The 16,760-nt window shown below is 33.2% G+C and overlaps 1 protein-coding gene and 1 long non-coding RNA gene across 3 annotated transcripts in view; one reads left to right on the top strand and one right to left on the bottom strand.

Annotated features, from left to right (window-relative positions):
* LOC130049205 (multiple epidermal growth factor-like domains protein 10) overlaps positions 1 to 16,760 on the top strand; it is a 56,367-nt gene that overhangs the window by 37,450 nt on the left and 2,157 nt on the right. The window lies entirely within an intron of this gene.
* On the bottom strand, positions 783 to 15,615 carry LOC130049211 (uncharacterized). Its single transcript, XR_008797697.1, has 4 exons — positions 15,424 to 15,615; positions 9,249 to 9,461; positions 4,498 to 4,568; positions 783 to 2,707 (listed from the first exon to the last, which is right to left on the bottom strand). It is a non-coding gene; the product is annotated as an uncharacterized LOC130049211 (long non-coding RNA).

The raw sequence follows: 16,760 nt of genomic DNA, 5'->3' as shown, positions 1-16,760 counted from the left end.
TATTTTCAATTGAATTAAAGAGATTATTAAATCAATTATACGGAGCTCAAAATCACATGCCGCGCTGAAGTATTGCAGTCATCAGTTAAATAAATGCGCGCAGCAAACCCATTATTGCTCTCATACATTGAATTGATGGGCAGCGCGCATTATTTAATATATGGGCGCAATAATTGATGTGAACACCTAATCAATTGATGAGAACAATGATTGATTTGATGCGCACGTCAATTGATTATTACGGGTAATAATTGAACTGATCTTTTTATCTGAGTTTTTGTTAATTTGGCGCTCCTTATCAGTCACACTTGTAATATAACCAATGTTGCATTCAAAGGCGTCTGTATCCTGGATGTCCTTTATGTCGAAATACGACACCAAAGGCCATTTAAAGGTGACCATACAGGAAATATTCCTGGTTATATGACAGTGTACTACAGTGCTTTAAAGATCTTTTTTTTAAATATCTGAATACAGACACTGCTCAAGTCACAGGAAGAACTTGTACCAAGGACTTTTAAAAATACTGTGTGTCCCTGCATCCATCATGAATCTGATCGTTCAGAGTTCAGGATTTTTCTTTCGTACTACTCTTTCAGCAATCTATCAAGAGATACTGAATTGATAAGACTCTATTAAATTGTCTTGATTTTTCATTAGTATTTGAGAAGACACTGAGTAAAAATACTCCTAATCCAATTTGTCACTTGCGAAGTCCAAACCTAATGAAAACTACACCAATTTTAAGACTTCTTTAAAGCAAAGTACAATCAACTGCAAAATATAGGTGTACATATTTATTTCATAAGCATACAAAGCTGATCAATTTAGCTCAAAAAACCTCATATGATGTAAATAAAGCTACTCTTTAGTCTTAAAACAGCAGACACTTAATGTTCATTCATATTTGAAATTTGAGTTAGCTATCAAACTTGAAATATCTATTGAATATAAATGAAAACAAGTTACAAGTAAGAGCATGGTACTATCAATTACATTATAAGTACATTAGTGTTAAACTGCAATTAGTTTTAGTTAAATACTGTTATATTATCTTAGTATATTCATTCAGTCTTTCAATCGCACATGAATATAAGGCCTTGGAATACCATTAAACTTTTTGTTCAATTCAAGATATAGATGGAGAATTATTTCATGTGTACTGCTGTTGATTATATATTTATCAATTTTGAATGAACCAATGTATGGTGTACAATGAATGACAAATGCTGATAATACATCTTGTATATAAAACTAGTATCAAAACCATTTACAAGAAAGATTTAAGAAACATATATGCCATCCATATTACAATATTGAAAATGATCATTTAGAATGTCTGTAGCAAAAGTTACAATGTATCTATTAGTCAGAGGCAATCATTATATGTGATCTCTAAAGGTACTGAGCAGATATTTTCAAATAACCAGTTATTTGAGTCCTGGCCTTTGACCTTGAGAGTTTAAAACCAATGGGAGCCATCTATTCTTTAGGCGGCACCAGACTACCAAGTTTGATGTTTGTCAAACAAGGGTTCTCAAGATACTGAATGGACAAAATCTGATGTCCAGAGTAGTTTGACCATTGACCTTAAAATGAATACTAGATATCTACACTTATGATGTGTCAGTGTACCAAGTTTGATGTCTGTCAAGAAACGCAAACTCAAGATATTGTGTAGACAATACCTATGTCCGTAGCATTTTGACCATTGACTTTGTGACTTCAAAATCAAATGGAGTCATCTACTCCTTAGGTAGAACAAGTGTACCTGATTTGATATCTGTCAAGCAAAGAGTCCTCAATATATTGAGCAGACAATATCTTGTCATGTCCAGTTTGACCCTTGACCTTGTGACCTCAAAATCCATGGGGTATCTAATTCTTAAGGAAAATTAGTGAACCAAGTTTGATGTCTGTCAAGCGAATGGTTCTCAAATATTGAACAGACGGTATCTTACTATGTCCAATTTTACCTTCAACCTTGGGATCTGGAAATCAGTAGGGGTCATCTACTCTCTAGGGGCAACCGCTGTACCAAGTTTAGTAACTGTCAGGTAAAGGGTTGGCTCTTTAAATATTCAGTGGACAATATTTTATTATGTACAGTTTGACCTTTGTCCTTGTGACTTCAAAATGAATATGGGACATTATGGGACATATACTTCTTAAAGGAAACCATCTACTTCTTAAAAGAAACCACCTACTTCTTAAAAGAAACCAGTATACCGAGTTTGATGTCTGTCAGGAAAGCGTTCTCAAGATATTGAACAGACAATATCTTACTGTGTCCAGTTTGACCCTTGACCCTGTGACCTGTAAATTAATATGGTTCATTCACTATCTAGGGGCAATCATTGTACCAAGTTTGGAAACAGTCAAGCAAAAGAATTCATTAGATATTGAGCAGACAAAATTTGCTCTACAGACCGAATTAGTCATGTAAAACAATATATACGTCCCCTCTCGTTCAAATGGAGGGGGCATAAAAATTGGATTAACTCTTTGTAACACCTCTGCCAGGCAGTAATTTTTTTAACAGCAAACTTTCCACGACACCATGTTAAACTGGACAGCGATTTCTCCTTCCAAATGGATTTTAGACAGTCAACCTGAGCCAGAGTTTTTCCTAGTTTGATGAAAGTCTCAAATTGTCTTTACAAAGCTGCCTTTTCTGCAGTGGTCCAAGTGTGGCACTGAACATTGGCTGTAATAAAGAATGGACAGTACATATCACTTGAAACAGTTGTACAACAGTTTCTTGAAAGATTGTCCAACTCATTTTCTCTATCATTTACCATAACTTAAAGTAAATGATTTCAAATCAATAATATATTTTTTAAATGTTCTATCCTAAACCTTTATTAAACTACCAATAGATATTTAATATAAAATAAGAATATTGATAAAACTGATGTATGCTCCCCAAAATACATCTCACCTGAATGAACTATTTCAAATAACAAATGATTCACACAATGCTCAATAAATGTTGATATATTGTTGGAATGAAGGTTTCTTTAAGGTATATGTTGAGTGATGTTGACCTTTACAAAATGACCTTGAGTGACCTTTGTCTGAAAGCCATTTGCCTATTACCTATCTGCACGATTTATGATCCATACTTGTTTAAAAACTAATGAAATAAGGCACTTTTCCTTATATATAAGGTGTATATTCTGAGTGAGCCTGACCTTCCCAAAATGACATTGGTCCAAAAGTCTGGTCATGAGTAAACTTTGAGTAGAGTAACAGAAAAATATGACTGTCCAAAATCCCAGCATTAAATTGGTGCAGCCTAAAGAACATTTGACTTTTGAGTCATGTGATCATGACCCTCTACAAATAACCTGGGCATAAGGTTTATGACATACTTCTTGGCTATAAGCAGCCTCTGTGTCAAGTATGACTTCTCCATGCACCTCTAACTTAGAATATTAACATTCCCAAGACTTCATAATCTGAAACTCCTAAACTGTGCCCCTAAACTTGTCTGAATGACTTGTGTTCAGGGTCATGATATTTCTTTGATCATATTTTAATTAATCTTGTATAATTTTCTGAAGTTATTTCATAATAAAATTACATTGTAGAGAAGAATTTTGCATTGCACACCCAGAAACCTTGACCTAGCTTGTCCAAATGATTATCATCTGATGCTGGTTGTTGCACATTCTTTGAACACAAGCAACCTCTGCACCTAGTATATCATTCTCCTGTTTATCTCATCTTGCAATTTATGGCAAGGACAAACAAGATGTGTTTGTGAAACACAAATGCACCCGATAATGGCCAATTCTGAAGAAGGCCAAGGTCAAAAGGACAAATATCTTGGTACCAGTAGAAAGATCTTGTCACAAGAAATGTTCATGTACAATATGAAAGCTCTAATATTTACCATTTAGAAGTTATGACCAATGTCAATTTTTTCTCAAAAAGTAGGTCAAATGTCAAGGTCAAAAGGTTTAGAAACCACGGAAATGTCTTGTCATAAGGAATACTCATGTGAAATATCAAAGCTCTAGCTCTTACTGTTCAAAGGTTATTAGCAAGGTTAAAGTTTCAGACAGAATGACAGACAGGACAAAAACAATATCCCCCCCCCCGATCTTTGATCTAGGGGGCATAAAAATATCTGTAATCTTGTCCAAATGACCCTCTGCTAAGGTCAGGACATACCCTTAAGTTAAAGCAAACAAGGCTCAAAATTTTTCTAATTTCAAAGAAACAACAAAATGATCTAAATTAAGTAAACTTTGTCCAATCATTATGAAAACCCTAGGTGCAGATTTTTATATGTCTTTATGATTTGAGAGAGTGTACACATTTTAAGAAAATTTCATTAGCTAGTCTCCTAAAATGAGTACAGCCAAAATTATGCCTACAGACAAATCGACAGACAGACCAACAGACAGACATGGCGATTCTAATATACCCTCCTAAACTTCATTTGCTTGGGAATAACAAAATATAATACAAATTATGACATACAAATACCTCGCTTTTTTCTTCCCGACTTCCTAGATGAGCTAGGGTGCCTCAGTATATGCATTCCCTCTGAATATAGTCTACAACATTGAAGAGATAAAGCTTTAAAATGTTTGTACTGCTGTAAGTTACTATTAACAAAATGTAAATGAACTTTAAATATGTAATATACATATCGCGTTTTCCAAACACATAAACAAGTTACTTCCACCCTGTGTATGTGGGGACTCGGGCAAGTGTTGATGTCTCTATTTGAGTGAAATCCAATAACAAGAATATTAGTAATTGCTTCCCCAAACTGCATCTAACCAATGAAGTTGAACTACTTCATGTAACAAATGACTTGCACAATGATATATAACTTTTGAAATAAAGGTTCTTTTCTATATAAGGTACATGTTGAGTGACCTTGATCTTTCCAAAATGATCTTTAGTGACCTAATCATTTGAAATTTATTAAGTTGCCTATTTAACTTATCTGTGTAATATATGGTCAATACCTATTCAAAAACTTTTTCCTTGTTAAATATAAACACAGTACACGTTAACATTATTTCACATTAGGAAATACTGGTCCAATCATTTTAAATATTGAATGTTTTTAAATCTTTTTTTTTATAAATGCATTCATTATTTCTAAGTTACATTTTAATTTCTGAGGTGCAGGGTGGTGAGTAGGAATGTTATTTTTGAAATCATCACAATTAAATCATATCAAGATTGTGAAACTAAATTCAACATGCTTTAAACCAAATTTCAATGTGTTGATTGAGAGACAAAAGATTTTTGAAATCCAAATATAAACTTTGAATATTTTAGAAAGAGATAACAATGTTAAAAAGTTCTTGGATATCAACATGGTTGGTTACTACAGGCTTCTCAAAAGAATTGATCACTTTGTATTGACATTGAAACTCACTTAACAGTTTAAGTGTGTGAAAAATCTGTATTGACAATGAAACTCACTACATGTGTGTGATAAATCTGTATTAACATTGAAACTCAATATATGTGTGTGATAAATCTGTATTGACATTGAAACTCAATATATGTGTGTGATAAATATGTATTGACATTGAAACTCACATGTGTGTGATAAATCTGTATTGACATTGAAACTCACTACATGTGTGTGGTAAATCTGTACTGGCATTGAAACTCACTACATGTGTATTGATCTGTACTGACATTGAAACTCACTACATGTGTGTGATGTGTACTGGCATTTAAACTCACTACACGCATGTGATAAATGCGTACTGGCACTGAAACTCATTACATGTGTGCAAATGTGTACTGGCACTGAAACTCACTGCATGTGTGTGATAAATATATATTGACATAAAACTCACTGCATATATCAGATGTGTTCTAACATTGAAACTTGCTACATGTGTGATAAATGCATATGTATATTGGCATGATATCACGTGTGCATTGCATGTGTGTGATAAATGGAATCCTTCATTCGTATGAATGGGAGATAGGGAAATTCCACCGAGGGGACAAGATTTGCAGTCTAGGACGAGATTTTGCTGAGTCTTAAGCAGGGAATCTTGTTCCAGAGGTGGAATTTCCCTATCCCACATGAGCAAATAATAAAGTGTTATTTTTCTCACATTTTATCAGTTCAGTATTTTAATTCAAGAGCTTTGAGAAAATTCAAAATTATTGAAATCCTTCTTTGAATATATGCAAAAATTAATTACACAGTATGAAGATCTCAGCATACCTGAAAATGGTTTACAATATAAGTGTAAAGTACAAAACCCAAGGTTGTCCATAAAAAAGCTATACATAATATATATCAAATTGAAATTTGAAGAAAACAATACAAACTATTTTTCTTTATCGTGTAATGTAAATCAGAAAATATACGACATACATATGTACATCACAAGCAAAGATATGTCTTAGCAGTGTAAGACAGAAAAATCTTGTATGGCTGTCTCACATGGGTTGAGTTGGTCTTACACTAGTGATTATGTGAGAAAGATGTATATTGCCTTATACTGGCATGAGCCTCACTATTAATATATAATCAATTGAAATAGAGTCTGTATATTGATGAAGCAAACTAAAGGCCAATTTCATTTGTCCAAAACTGGTGTACACTGCATTGCATACGTTATAAAACTGGTGTAAAACAACGCATTGAAAAATAAAATAAACTGTCGAAAACAAAAATATGGCAGAACATGTTATTTTCATTCTTGCCACTTTTATAATATATTCAAATCATCCAAATCCTTGACATAATTCACAAAGATCCCATAAAAGCATGAACATGATACATGCATGCAAACTATATAAAAGGTGAAGCTGTTATGCATGAATTCTCATATTTTCAGTTGATGTTAATTTGTTAATCACCTCATATACCCTGACAAACTAGACAGTGATTCCTTATATTTATGTTCCCAGAACTTAGGGTATACTCTGTTCTCAATAACTATACAAGAGATCCTTTATATGCAATCTTTTTAAGATGATTGTACGTACATGTATATCATTTGGATGTGCAGAAAGATAGTATTTTAGTCTGAATGTGCATGCATTGGATTTTGGTACACTAACTTGGGAATCAGTCTAAATGTTTTGTTGTTCTTTGAGATTGTTTAATATTCATATTGTAGGCATTTATTAATTAAGACTTGTAATTTTTAAGATTTTTATTTTTAAGATATTTTTAAGATATTTATTAACTGATCTGCATGTTCAAAATGACCAATCTGCACATGCATGCAAAATTTCATTTTGATTGGATTTAATACTAAAATGTCTGTAACTTTCTTATGAATAAAGTGAATGAGTTGATATCACAGCATAGTAGATAGTATGTGTATCTATATAGATTGGTGTAATACAAAAATGCCAACACTCAGTATATGCATATCCTGTCTTTTGAAGATTCTATATTTTTTCTATATTTCAAGGACCATAATGTTTATGTTTTTCATTAAATTCTTCTGAAGTTGAGGATTTTAGTATGTCTTGGCACTTACAAATTGGTATGGTTAAAATTACTAGCCTGAGCATGTGCATGCACAATTGTGCTAAATTTTGATTAGACAATTTCAAAATCTCCACAGCTTTCTTATATATGATGCAAACATGAAATTCAAACTAATTATGCTAATCATATGTACATGATACAAATACCTGTTGGATGACATCAACAGAATTACAGATTGACATATGCACATAACGTGCATTGCTTTCTTTCATTTTTTGGTACTGAAATGACCACAACTTTCTTATTAAAGGGTAATTAAATTAAAATGATTTTTTGCTGTTGATTTACAATATGAATACCTACACATGCACACGTCAAGCATTTCATTCTGATTAGTTGCATACGTAATATTTAGATAACTGGTAAATCTCTTATGAATGAGAAAAATGGAATTATATTGACATATTCCAGGTACATACTATAAAAACTTAGAACGTAAGATTATGATTAGTTGTGCAGAAGCACAATGACATAATTTCTTAAATGGGGGGATGTTTGCTTAAACTACTCTCACACATCCTAACTGAAGAGCAACTTGAACTGACCAATGCAAGTCTGTCTTCCATTCTGAGTGATTGATGAAAAGTTCCTGTGGTTTTAAAAACGATAGAAAATGCATTGTTCCTTCAAATATATTGTTGGTGCGAACAGATATTCTAAGTATTTTTACAAACTATGATCTTTCTCTGATCGATTGAGAGGGGTCGTAAAATCTTATGTCAGTAAAATAAAGGAGACATAATAGAAATTTGAAGGAGTGATTATTGGGATACCAGATCCCCCCCCCCCCCATGTAAATATAGAAGAGAGAGGGTTAATTTGTGATGAGCCACTGTGATGAAATCTCCAAATGTTTTAGATATACATATACAACAATATAAGATAAACAACTTTGTATTCAATATTTGTATTCACCTGAGGATGGATGTTAAAATCCAGAAAGCACTAGCGATTTGAATATATTTTGGAACTGCATATTTTCCTGCTTTTTTATTTAATTATTTTGACTGTGTGATATCAACTCTTTCTATTTGGATTATATATATATATATATATATATATATATATATATATATATATATATATAAATAAATTGATGATCAGATGGAGTTCAATCACATAACATTTATTTCTCTACAGGCTGTTTCGTAAGGGGATGGTTTCCCCTCACTCGTCGGGAAAAAAATGACATCTAACGAAAAACATCCGCATGGCTGAGAATATGTTACACAGAAACATACTGGATAGTTGCTAAGCATGATTACACACAGGATTGAGTAAATAGAAATATATATATATATATATAGAGAGAGAGAGAGAGAGAGAGAGAGAGAGAGAGAGAGAGAGAGAGAGAATTAAATACACACTAAGTCTTAAGGTTCAAGCCACATAATGCTGTAAATTGTAGGTGGAGGACCTCTGGATAGTGAGTACATGCTGCAGAGATGTTCCCTATGACCCCCACCAATGATACATTGCCTGATAATTCATTTAAAAATGTTAAAGGAAAGAAATTCCAATCTTGTTTTTGATATTGCACTTTCTTCTCATTTATTTTGATAAAAGGGGTGCTTAGTTTATTAAATTCCTGAAAAAAAGCAATCGATAGAAAAATGCTGGTTAAATTTCGAATTGGAGCCTAGAAGGAAAAGAATACAGTACCTAAAATTTCTTGTGGTTAAAAAGTTAATTTCGATCTCATGGTGACATGGATGATTATTTATATGAATAATTTGTCACATACTTGACTCCAAGGAGGTTAGGTTCTTCATAATGATATCCCAGCTAGTTCCTCTCTTCTTTCTATGTCTCTACTGGCATTTTGAGACACATAGTTTTTGGGTGGTTTTCCACTCCTATTACAAGCTTCCTTAAACAGCACCTGGGTAGCCACTTTCAGAATCATTTACATGGTTCCCTGCATGTTTCATCTGTATCTCATAATCTGTTGCGTCAACTATGAAAAAGAAACTTGACATTAAAATCAAATGCAAAGAATCTAATGAAACATTAGCTTGCATATACACATGTATTTATATTATTTTTCAATCTAACATTGCATGGTGACACATATGATTAACATATATAACATGGAAATATTTCCTAAACATGGATTATTAAAGTACAAATACATGTATGCATATTTAAGAAATAAGTTTAATTTTTTTAAGTATTTAAGGGCATGAACTGCTGGGTACCTGTAAAGTGCGAAACGAAATCGAAACGAAACGAAATCCGCCGAAACGAAACGAAATCTACCGAAACGAAACAGATTGTATAACCGATCTCTTTTAATTATATCAGTTAAGCCGAAGGCCTACATCAAAGGGGAGGCGAATTTTATTGATATGTGGTAACTTTCACAGGGGCCTAAGATGCCATTTTTAATTATTATAATTAAAAGAGTTTGGTTATACAATTTGTTTCATTTCGCTTAGGTAGGTTTCGTTTCGTTTCGGTGGGTTTCGTTTCCTTTCGACATATTTCGTTTCGTTTCGGTGGATTTCGTTTCGTTTCGGTATATTTCGTTTCGTTTCGCACTTTACAGGTACCCTGAACTGCTGCGCTTTACGCCAGCATACTTCATGAAGAGTGTTGGTGCTTCATGAAAAGTATGGTGCATGTTTATGCCCTCTGACATGTAAATAAACATCATGATCTGAATTTTTAACATATTATGAACACTCAACTTAATATATTTAGTGGTACCAGACTACTATACATAAATGTAAGCTTAAATAGTCTTGTATGTGTTGCTCTATTTCTACTGAATAGAAGTAGAATAGTATTCTTACTAGGCCTACTATATAATTGATACCAATAGAATTCGAATGCTGGACAACTCGCCCCCAAGACAACTCGCCCCCTCTTAGGACAACTCGCCCTCTCTCAGGACAAGTCGCCCCCTTCTCTTGAGACACTCGCCCCCCAGGGTTTGACATTAACTTTTTGGGGCACTAGACCAATCGGGCTACTTAAAATGATTTTTGCTAGACCTGACCTTACATCCACTAGCCCTGACCAACGTTCCAGAATTTTTTTTTATAAGATTCTCCATATCTAAATACATGTACTTAATTTAAATGAAAAACGTTAAGTTTGAACTAAAATGCATTTAATTGTCTCAAAAAAATCTTTAATCTCGTCATTCAATTTGATGCTTTTACTTTCAACCCTATTTTCAGTTTCATTAAATTTTTACCGGCATGGAAATTCTTTAATCCATTTAGAATAAATTGACCTCAATATTTTTTTTTAAATTTCTATTTCATAAGCCCTAGCTGCTTTGTTTCTTCCCAACGTTTTCCTTTTTTTTTCTTTCTTGAGACATCTTTTGCTTTCATTGAGGACGATATTTCATATTTGATTATATAGACATTCCCGCACATATGTTTAAAAAACACTTTCTTATATTCAATTCAAATGAACTGTTTTGGTGTGTTTTTTAATGAAAGTGAATTCAATAATTCTATTTAACCAAAACATAACTTTACACACATTAACAATGTGTAGATGTCGTAGAACATCACTTACGACCGCGACTTATTAGAACTAAAGATAGAGATTATGTCATCATGCGGTTCATTAAATTGCTCGCAAACTCTTTACAGTTATTTTTTTTATGAATAAAATATTTTATGATTTAAAGTAAAGTTTCTTAAATTTGTTCATATTTTTAACACGACCAGTCGGACTAGTAAATAAACATTTTACCCAACCAGACCTATCATTTAGTAGTCTCGGTCGGTCGGGCGTGCCTTAGTGTCAAACCCTGCCCCCAATATTATATATAAATATATTATCACATTTTATTTTTATTTTGTGTGTGTTATTTACACTTTTAACATTTATCAATGATGAAGCATGTAAAACTCTAGTAAACTCGCTAGTTACATCCAGATTAGATTACGGAAATGCATTGATTTATGGTGTTCATTCTAAACACACCAGCAAACTTCAGAGGGCACAAAACACAGCTGCAAGATTAATAACACGCTCAAAAAAATCCGACCATATTACTCCTGTTCTAATAGATCTTCACTGGTTCCCAGTTGAGTACAGAATTCAATATAAGATACTTCCTTCATACTTTCAAATCTCCCAACAACCTATCTCCAGTTTACATAAAGGATATCCTTACAGTTTACAATCCCACACGATCACTAAGATCCGAATCTCTGCATCTTCTCCAGGTACCTCGGACACGTACGAAAACATATGGGGATCGACGTTTGGACAAAGCTGCATCGAGTCTCTGGAATTCTCTGCCTTTTAAACTCAGACAATGTACTTCATTGTCTAATTTTAAAGTGGACCTCAGAATGCATCTCTTTAAATTAGCTTTTAATTTGTGATTATTTTTATATACTTAGTGCTCTTACATACAGCTCTTACAGTGCTGTTAACAAAAAACAAACACCCCCCCCCCAAAAAAAAACCCCTGCTGTTTGTTATTATGCCTATGTCCTTGTTATGTATTTAATTATTCCTAAGGGTTGTTTTAAATTGTTTCATATGTTATTAGGGTAATCATATCATATCGCTATATATTAATAATAATATTTATGCATTTTAATTCTGACACTATGAATATTTTATTCACATGTATGTGCACATCGATTTTATATTATCTTTTCTTTCACATTTGTAAAGCGCTTTAGAGAACTAATGTTGATAGGGCGCTATATAAATCTTTTAATTACAATTACAATTATAAAGATACGTCTTTTTCTTTCATACTTTAACACGAATGGTAAATTCTAATAGAATTATACCTATATTTAATTATTGCATTTCAGAAAAAGTTATATTTTTCATAAATCAATTGGCAAGGAAAATTATATTTACTGATCTTCAGGTAATTGATTAAATGTCTCTAATACTGAGAAAATTTTGAGGGTGTGGGTGTTTCTTTTATCGATATAGTATACATAAGTGTAAAGGTGAAGCATGAATATTCTGATACATGTAATTATCTTTTAATGCATTTCTCAACTAATACCCGTTGAAAAATAAAATTCCCATTTTAGAAATTTTATAACGGCTTTGCTTTACTGATTCTTTTTACACAGTGTGATTCTTTTTACGCGGTGATTTCAAAGTGTAAAGAACTCTGATGATGAGTAACTCATAACGTTTGAAGTAAATTTATAACAGCTTGGGGGAAATGAAACAATTAGATTTAACAACAGACGCAGATTATTGATAATTATACTACGTCAGCTGTAGACCAAGCTAATACTCTCCCTATACCAAACGCTAACTTGTTTCCGCTGAAATTATATATTTTACATGTACATAAAAGTGATGATGAATTTACTGAACCCAAACACTGGATTTCCACTAAAATCGTTCGTCTTGCATAAAAAGACATGAAGTTCGGTGTTAATGTGAACACGTCTTATTGTCTGTGATGTATATACTATCTATAAGAAATTCATTAATTTTTGGTAATACACCTCTTGGATTTAGACCAAAAATAATAATTGTAAACATGTATGATATGTAGGAGCGAATTATCTCAAGAGAGGGGGCGAGTTGTCCCGAAGAGGGGGCGAGTTGTCTTGAGGGCGGGTTGTCTTAGGGGCGAGTTGTCCCGATGAGGGGGTGAGTTGTCTTGAGGGCGAGTTGTCTTGGGGGCGAGTTGTCCTGATACCTAGAATTCATATACACACTATGGCAAAAATATTACAATGTAGGTTCATTGTTAATATTATTAAAATATCATACATACATGTATATCATACTATTTTACCACTACCCCTACAACAGACATGGGCAATACTCATTATACTGCACAGGTATTTTAATCAATAAATATATATAAATAAATAAAAGGAAAAAACTCTATCTCTATAAATAGATGATAAATACACTATATATCTATCTATATGCATCCCCCTCCCATTTTTCTATTTGTATCCATTTACAGATTAACAGCTGATTAAAAATTCAGATACCTGTAAATACTGGTAAACAGACAGACAGACAATGGTAATACATGTATATGCAGCACTGACTGATGTCTATAAACAATGATATCCTCATTTTATACTTACTAATACATAACTTTAAACACAGCACTAAGAAAATAATCTGACCCCCTTTTTTTCTTCTTCAGTCGGTCTACGGCACGAGAAAAATAATCTCCAAGTGCTGACAAATTCAAAAACTTCTGAATTTTTAACAATACTATTTTACATTTGTAAATGGTGCAAAATACAGATAATATTTTGAAACATAGGCTACACAAAATTGATTTACATAACTTCATTTATTTGAGAGTGTGAAATAACAAGAGTGTGAAGATTAAAACACTGTTACGTAATCGTTAGAGATGTCTATGAAACTCACGATAACATGTACCCAGTTCGAATCTCGTAATGGATTTATTATTTTTTTTTCAATTTTATTTTTAGAAATACATATAAATAGTATCTGATTTCTTACAATTGAATAAGTAAAAAAATAAACAAAGATAAAAAATGTCATTTCTGCAACTTTATATGAAATTTACAAAAAGCCCTGGGGATCTTCCCCACTCGATTGAACAGTCTGTACATGTTCTGGTGCCGGTGTTGCGGTGATCGCTGTCGCTAGTGTTCAGGGTCGCTCTAAAAATAGCGGTAGCCCTTGACCGAAACCCCTTTATTTTTTTAATGTAAGTTACACCGATTTGGGAACACTCTGAGAGAGAGAGATAGAAATCCGGATCTGCTCTTGCCTTTTCATAAATTCAGTGAACTAGATTGGAGTTTCCATTTACTTAAAAAGTATATCTTCTTAACAGGACAAACATTGATAATTTAACATGAATTTGGTCTGGTATGAAAACACTGGATCTAGCTGCATGCACAAATGGGGATGGGGTTGGAGAGAAGAAAGGGGGGGGGGACTTCATTTTGGGACAAATTACTTTATTTTTCATTCTATTCATATTGATGAGAGACACTTGAACCGCACATACTTTAAATGTCCTTGTCCCATTTGATTTCAACACCCTTTATTTGGAAATTTCTTTCAACGCCTATAAATCAACATATTATATAAAGTTGTTTATAGCCATGGCGTAAAGTCAACCATCAGATAAATTAACCCAAAATCTTTGCAACTGGTCGATGTTGGAACAAAATGAAATCTAAACAATTTCTTAAAATAAGGTAAACAATATTTTCCCCAAGAACTTGTTTAACCGCGCTTGACCACACCTTCCTTATTAAGGGGAAAGAGGCTGGAGCTATCCACCGGTTACCAGTTAATAATATCCAAAAATAGTGGTAATAAAGACCCAATTTTTTGGAGCTATGTACTTGTTTAATTTTCTTTGATATTGTCGCTTTGAAACGGGGTTTATATCTTTGAAAATATTGAAAATATTTTGCCAAGCTAAGATTGAATATTCTAAAGAGGAAATTCCAGTTGTTCGTCAGTTTGTTATATATCAATGTTATACATTAAGATACGCATATTCATCAAAGAATGACAAATATACTGTGTATAATAATTCAATTCTCATTTAATATTTAGAGAATTGTTGCTTTTAACGATGTTCATATGTCTAAAAAAAACGTGTACACCGATATTGTATTGAAGAGGAAATTCTAACTATTCCTTGATTCTGTATTTGTAAAACATTTTGTCAAATCAATGATAAACCAAAATACTGAAGATAATCATGATGATATAAAACAAACACAAAAACATACAGAAAATGAAAACCATTCAACTATTTAAGCTTACACGCATCTAATTGTATCTTAGTCGTGTCAAAGGTCAACTTACTTTTTCTCACCATTACTGCAGAATAACGATACATCACATACCCCAATGTATTCAAACTAAACGGACGGGAACAAAAATATCAATTTTAAATCATTAATTGACTACTTATATTCAATTAGATAAACAAAAACACTTACATTTGCATTGTCATCCACTCGACCTCGTTTCCTTAGGAAGTTGAATTTGCGCATGCGCGAGAATGTGGCAAGGATGCAAAGTGTGTAAGCACCCCATTATGGCTCGGTGTTGTGTGTAACAAAAGTCGTGTGTAACCCGGAAACTCACACTATACAAAATTTTGTATTTTCTGGGTAAAACACGATGAAAAATTCCGATTTCAAGGGGTCTCCAAACCTACGACACACTTTTGTGTCGTAGGTTCTGGAAATGTCGTAGGTTGCTCGTGTGTAACCTTATACGTGTCGTAAGTGTCGGCATAGTGCGCGAACACACACACACACACACACACACACACACACACACACACACACACACACACACAAACCCAGCAGTAACTTTCAACATAAAAAATAACACATTTCGTAAAACACTAATAAAAACAGACAGACACTTTTTAAAATGATACATTTCTGATGTCAACACTTTAGACGAACACTTCTTTATTTAAAAAAAAATGAAAGGTGAAGATGACGAAAAGTGATCATTTCCATAACTCATATGACCTATGCAAAATAAAGAATTGGGCTAACTCGGATCCCTGGATATAGCAGAGGTTGGATCAGGTACCTATACGGAATAATCATCCCTTGTCGACCGGTTACACCCGCCGTGAGTCCTATATCATGATCAGATAAACAGAGCTATCCGTAGTCAAAATCAGGGTCCCACGAACGGCCTAGCAATCAGTATGAAATACGTAAGATAGCATTTGACCGAATGAGAGGTTGAACTGGATAACTAGATGTTGAATAAAATGGACCTGTTTTTACTTTCATATGAAAGCAGAACTTATTCAAAAACTTCTTTGCAAGAAGAAAGAAATAATTGCTGTGACCATCAATTCGACAGAGATTTTTTCGACGACGTTTTATCTATTAACAACACCAACTTCCATCCATATATCTATTTGATATATCCCTCTGAGCTCGAAATAAAAAAAACGCCAGCTTCATACTTAGATATTTTATTGAAAGTAGATATTAACGGGAAACTAACAATTCACCTTTATGACAAGCGGGATGTTTTCAGCTTCTTTATAGTTAACTTCCCATATTTATTTAGCAATATTCCATTATCATCTGCACATTTGTTTATATATCTCAACTGACTCGATACGCAATAGTTTGTTCTGTGTATGGTCAGTATTTAAAGCGATACAAGCTACTAACAAACACATTAATGGTACAGGGGTTTCAACAGTTGCGTTTAAAGTCGGCATTTTGCAAATTCTATGGTCGTTATAATGATCTAGTTTGCCAATACAAATTCGCATGTCCACCCGTATATGGCCAAA

The sequence above is a fragment of the Ostrea edulis genome, chromosome 8, assembly GCF_947568905.1.
Source record: "Ostrea edulis chromosome 8, xbOstEdul1.1, whole genome shotgun sequence".
Taxonomy (NCBI): domain Eukaryota; kingdom Metazoa; phylum Mollusca; class Bivalvia; order Ostreida; family Ostreidae; genus Ostrea; species Ostrea edulis.
Note: the sequence above shows the minus strand (reverse complement) of the source record. Positions and strands in the feature narration are given on the sequence as shown.